Raw genomic sequence first — 5,775 nt, 5'->3', positions numbered from 1 at the left:
TTATCGTTACGCTATTTCGTAAAAATTTAAAATTCAAACGCACTTAAAATTTTTCCTATAATGATGCTTCGAGTTTTCTCTATAGCTACTCGAAGGAAAACTTATGGAAAACTTAGTGTTGTATTTTTAATCCTTAGTTATAAACGCAAAAAATTTTATGATTTTTCAACTTCAAAATTACTTGCAAATTTTCACGTTTTCGACAGATTTCGTAAAATTTTGAACTAACTGTAAACGCTTATTAAAAAAAATTGTGACTTACGATTTTTAATTTTTTTTTAGCTACAATAAGAACAACTCATAAGGAACCGTATATTAAATTTTCAAGTTTTTTTGGTCGTCCAACATGTTTTTACCGACACTTCAAAAAAAATTCTCAAAAAAATCGAAAATTTCAGTGGTCTATAAATAACTCAAAAAAGTCAACAATTTTTTTAAATTAAACTGTATATAGATAACACTAACATAAACATTTGGTGAAAATTTCAAGTATTTACAGTGATTAGTTTTTGAATTACAACCATATAAAAATATCGATTTGGTCGAAAACTGGTTTTTCGTAAAATTTCACGTTTTTCTGTCATTTTTTTTTTGTTTTTCTCGATTTTTTTGAAAAACTGTTGGAAAATGTTTACTTTTGACCTCTATAATGCACCAAGGATTTTCACTTTTCCATCGGTAATCACCCCCAAAGTTTGAAATTGAAGCATTATTTCGACTAGTTATGCTGTATACAGACACACACACACAAAAAAAAAACACACACACACACATCATTGTAAAATCAATACATTCATCACTTCGTTCAGAATCTAAAAGTTATTCAAGTTTGAAATAATGAATTTTTAAACAATAATTTTTTTTGCATTTGTGAAATAGAAAAAATAAAAACGATGTTGCACAATAAATAGATTCCCTAATATTATACTAATTATAAATAAATACATTATTATTTGGGTACAATTGGAGCATACTTATCGTTTATCCAATTTGTAAATGTAAATTAATTTAAATTTTGTAGTTATTAAGTATTGATTATTATAGTATAATATGGACTTGTGACTATTACCTATGACAGTAGACATTATAGTTAAGTCAGAGACGTCTGGGTGGGTTTCCACTTTAACACAACCTAAGTTTTCCAAAAAAATTAATTTTTTTTATTGGTACCTGATGCAATTCAAAATTTTTCACGAAATATTTATATTAGAATACTATGTACTTTGTATAATTATACAAATTTTAACATTTTTGGACTATTAATTTTTTTTTTCTGATGGTTGTCGATAAAAAAAAAAATTATAATCGGAGTCAAAATGATTGAAAATGTAACACAGGGCTCCTAATACGTTGTAAATACTGAATTAAATTTAAAAATGATATTGATAAAAAAAACGCTTAGGTCCGAGTCTGTGAAATTAAATTTGCAATGTTTGTGTTTTTTATTGTAGGTATTGCATTGTGTTAGGTAGCCAAGTTATAAATTAAAAGATAACTTACATTGGTTTTATAGGGATCTCACATGTGCATTCTCCAAGTCCATATTCAGTTAATATATTTTTTAGTATAACTATAAAAAAATATATGGCTAAAATGCACTTTACCACGCACCTCACAAATTTCGATTTTTTTTTTTTAAGACGTGTTTTTCAACGCTGATTTCGAAACTGTTTGAATTTTTGCGCGGAGACAATTATTTTGGAAGTTATAGCCCCTCAAAGCTTGCGATTTTACGTTTATACTCATGCGCGACATACTACTTTACTGCCGCGCAGAGCAACTCGAGTTTGGCGACCGGTGCCGGTAGACTGAAGGTGGTCCCATGAGTTAAGTGACCGGAGCCGATAGACGACGGAAGCTATATCATACTTGTGTTACTATAACTAACAGAGTTAAGTTTACTTGTTAGGTCACCCGTCTGCCCGCAGGGCAGGTATGCTCCCCCCCCACGACCCCGAAGAGGCCACTTACCCCCTCCCCTACCTACCAGGTTTGCTATTTAGCCCCGGGGGGTTTGGGGGCCGAGCCCCCATCCAACGAGAGGTCCGTAGGACCTCGAGCTAGGCGACCGGAGCCGGTAGGTGAAGGGAGTGACTATACACATATTTTACTCATGTTATTTTAACAGGTGTGATTACAATATAGCTGATAATAATTGCAAAATAAATTAATATAGCTTATTCTATAATCATAGAGATAATTTAATATGCTATATGCATATTAGTAATAATACCTATACAATTTGGTAATAAGATAACGGGGTCGCGGGGAGGGCGAGCATCCCTGCCCTTCGGGCAGACAGGTAACCTAACTTCACCGCCCTTATCCCTTAACTTAACCTAACCGGCCGCCAGATTCAACCGCCTAATGCATAAAGATTTTAATTATCCTACTTGCTGTTTAAAAATTCAAAAAATTGAAGTCAAAAATGTTTTTAAAATGTTTTTTTTATTTCAATATTATACATTACAAATCTTCGTCACTTCCATCCGTTTCAGAAGACTCTTCACCATCACTTAACAATAATAAATTGTTGTCTTGTATCGCTTTTGGGTCATACAGCTCACCAGCAAGTTTAAAAAATTCCGTCAGAGGTTCAATATTTAGTATACGACACCTTTTAAGAAACATAAACTTGGCTAAATATCCACCATAAAATCGTTTTTTGCGACAATATTGGGAAAGCGAAGCCTTGGAGTGACGCCACATTCCCTCAACATTATTTGTGTGTACTCCTGTTTCCGGATTTTTGAATTGAATAGAATGATTCACCGTTAAGTGAACAAATCCTTCATCTTCCAAACATTGCTAATTCTAATAAAACAAATTAACACAATATTACAACTCGATATCATAATTTATATGCCTCGACAGTGACTGCGCGTGTATCGTCGCTATACGCTCCTCGGCGCCGTCACTTCGCTCCGCACAAATCAAAAATATCCCTCGATTTGTTATGCAAAACCACCTCATGTAGGTCACAGGGTAAAAATTAAATGTATTAAGGTATTTATAACTTTACCTTCCAACAATCGCTGATAATTATAGTCCCTGGCAAGATCCAATCATTGATTGCTCTTAAAAGAGTATCTTTATCTCGCTTTTCTACAGGTATTAAAAAACATGCTCCAGTTTCTCGCTGAACACCACCAAAAATCCATTGCCCATCTACACGGTGCCCGCGGTTATATTTTCTTCGACCAAATTTGGACTCGTCAATTTCAACAACTTTACCGACTCCACCTATCACATTAATTAATTAATTTAATGGTGTACAAAAAATGATTTAACTTTTAATTTTATAAGATAGTTAATTTTAAACATACCTATCTTATTATGATTCGTAATTATAGCCTCAAAGACGACTTCTCTATGAAATGATGACCAGTCTACAGCCGTATGTTGAGCAATTTTTATTTGTTTTATAATAAATGACAATGACACATTTTCTAACCACAAATATGCCAACGATACTATTTGGTATATAACGACAAATGCGATTTATGAAAAAATGTATCTACGCGAATTGATCGATAATAGTCGCATTTTTATTTTTGGTTTATTTTTAGGTGCCCTACATCTCCAACTAAATCCGTCTAAAGAACGCACATCGGAGTATAATTTTAAATAATGACCATTATTACATTATAACACACCTTCACGGACCAACAAATTCCACGATTGCAATTTTTCTATTACACTTATTGATACGGGGCCATTGATTTTATGTTCAAATATATCATACAACTCAATAAAATTAACAAATAACATTTTAAAATGATATGTTGTCGTAACTGCAACAAAAACTGTAGCGATCTGGAGTACGCATGTACTCACTAACATAGTAATCGTCAAACAGTAATATTTAATACGAAAATAAAACATTATCAGTTCTATTACCTTTTGAAAGTCGTTAATTATAATAATCTTAATAATAATAAAATAAAATAACATAATTAATAATAGGCGACAATCCAATACGAAAACGTAGGAAAGCAAAGTATACAGCGTTTGGCGAATGCATGGGCGTAAATGCGTAAAATCGTAACCTTGGGTAACATATAACTTCCAAAATAATGATTTGCGAGCATTTTGGAATAAGACTTTAGTGTTCAGTGCTTTAAAACACACATTTGGGGGGGGGGGGAAATCGCGTGGGAACTAAACTGCATTTATACCAAAACCCGTTCTAGCCCGAGTTCTAGGGGGCTATAGCCTCTTTAAACCCTCCCACCCTATGCTTAAAACATTTACTAACTAAAAAAACTATATTACTAACTCTACAAAATAATGACAGATTCCAAGTAGTTGGTAAATCATATTTTACAGAATATTTGTTATAATATAATATTATTTATATAGGTATACGTACCAATATAATATTGAGTTTTTGTTGGTAAATAACTCTTTAAGAGTAAAATCTCTTTAATTCTTTTAACTTATTAATAATCCGAAATTAATTAATTTGCAAAAAAAACATTTAAATTGTTTGGATTCTTTGTTAGTAATAAATTACAAATACGTGTACGTACCTACTAGAATAAAACGATCGTTTTCTTCGCGAACTATAAAATAAAGTGACACAAAAAAGAACACGGCTTAGTGGTCTTACAATATTAAAAATAATCAAAAACCAAGGTTCAAACAAAGTTTTTAATCAATCGTGGTTAATTGTATAAAGGTAACCGTTTTAGAACATATTTAACCATGGTATAAATTAATTAATAACCAATTTTCTAAGGTTTTATTTTTATACAAATGAGGTTTGCGCCTCTAATATATTATATTAATGATAGGTACCCATAATTATTTACTAATAATTTCAGAAATAGCAGTAATAATATAATATTATAACTATTTATAGCGACATACCTAAGTTTTTCTTGCGTTCGTTGTTTTCTTTTTTGTGTAGTATCATTTTATAATTATTAGATTAGACGTCCATCTACGATAAGTCATTATTATAAGTAAGGTACCTATCGCAATTTATTGCGAAATACTAAACAAACCTGACCAAATTTTTTGTTGATTATTTTTTAATATCTTACCCTAGCTACTATAGCTACCCGAGGTACGAGTCGTTTTGGGCTGGTTCAATAAGAACCCCATTGGCGAACCTAAAGAAAGGAACTTCATTAAAAATATTTCGATAAAGTTGATTTTTATCATAATAATTGAGCAAGTTATGTTAAATTAATGAATTATTATATTTTATTATTTTTTGACAGAAATATACTAATATCACAGAATAAATTAAATTATATCTATTCTATGTTAACATCCTTAAATCACATTCTTAATCTCTTATGTGACCATGCCTTAGATCAGCGTTTCCCAAACTATGGGTCGCGACTCGCGATTATGATTACAGTTATTTTAGCCGTAAATTGATAAATGCTTATGTTATATTTTATTTCATACTCTATAATTCTATAATCTATATTCTATATTCTGTATTTTATAAAAAACTCAATGATAAAATGGATTATAATAAAAATCTTATTTCATCTACAGCATACTTTTTTTTTTTGCGTGGGATCGCGTACATAATAAAGATTAAAGTTATGGGTCGTCATTGCAAAAATTATGGGAAACGCTGCCTTAGATTGTATCATATTATTATGAAATGGATTATGATCTAAAATCTAAACAGTAATTAATTCTAACTAAACTTTCAGCCAGTCTCATGTGATGTAATGTAATATCATTACTCATTATAATTATTAATTACCTACTTGGTATTTTTGATAATTGATAACAAAATTTGATAACAAC

At 30.9% G+C, this 5,775-nt stretch overlaps 1 pseudogene; it reads right to left on the bottom strand.

Moving 5' to 3' along the window:
• Positions 1-2,466: 2,466 nt before the first annotated feature.
• On the bottom strand, positions 2,467-3,885 carry LOC149059049 (uncharacterized; annotated as a pseudogene).
• Positions 3,886-5,775: the final 1,890 nt, after the last annotated feature.

The sequence above is a fragment of the Diuraphis noxia genome, unplaced genomic scaffold, assembly GCF_037042655.1.
Source record: "Diuraphis noxia isolate RWA-SAM2 unplaced genomic scaffold, SU_Dnox_SAM2 contig0002, whole genome shotgun sequence".
Classification (NCBI taxonomy): domain Eukaryota; kingdom Metazoa; phylum Arthropoda; class Insecta; order Hemiptera; family Aphididae; genus Diuraphis; species Diuraphis noxia.
Note: the sequence above shows the minus strand (reverse complement) of the source record. Positions and strands in the feature narration are given on the sequence as shown.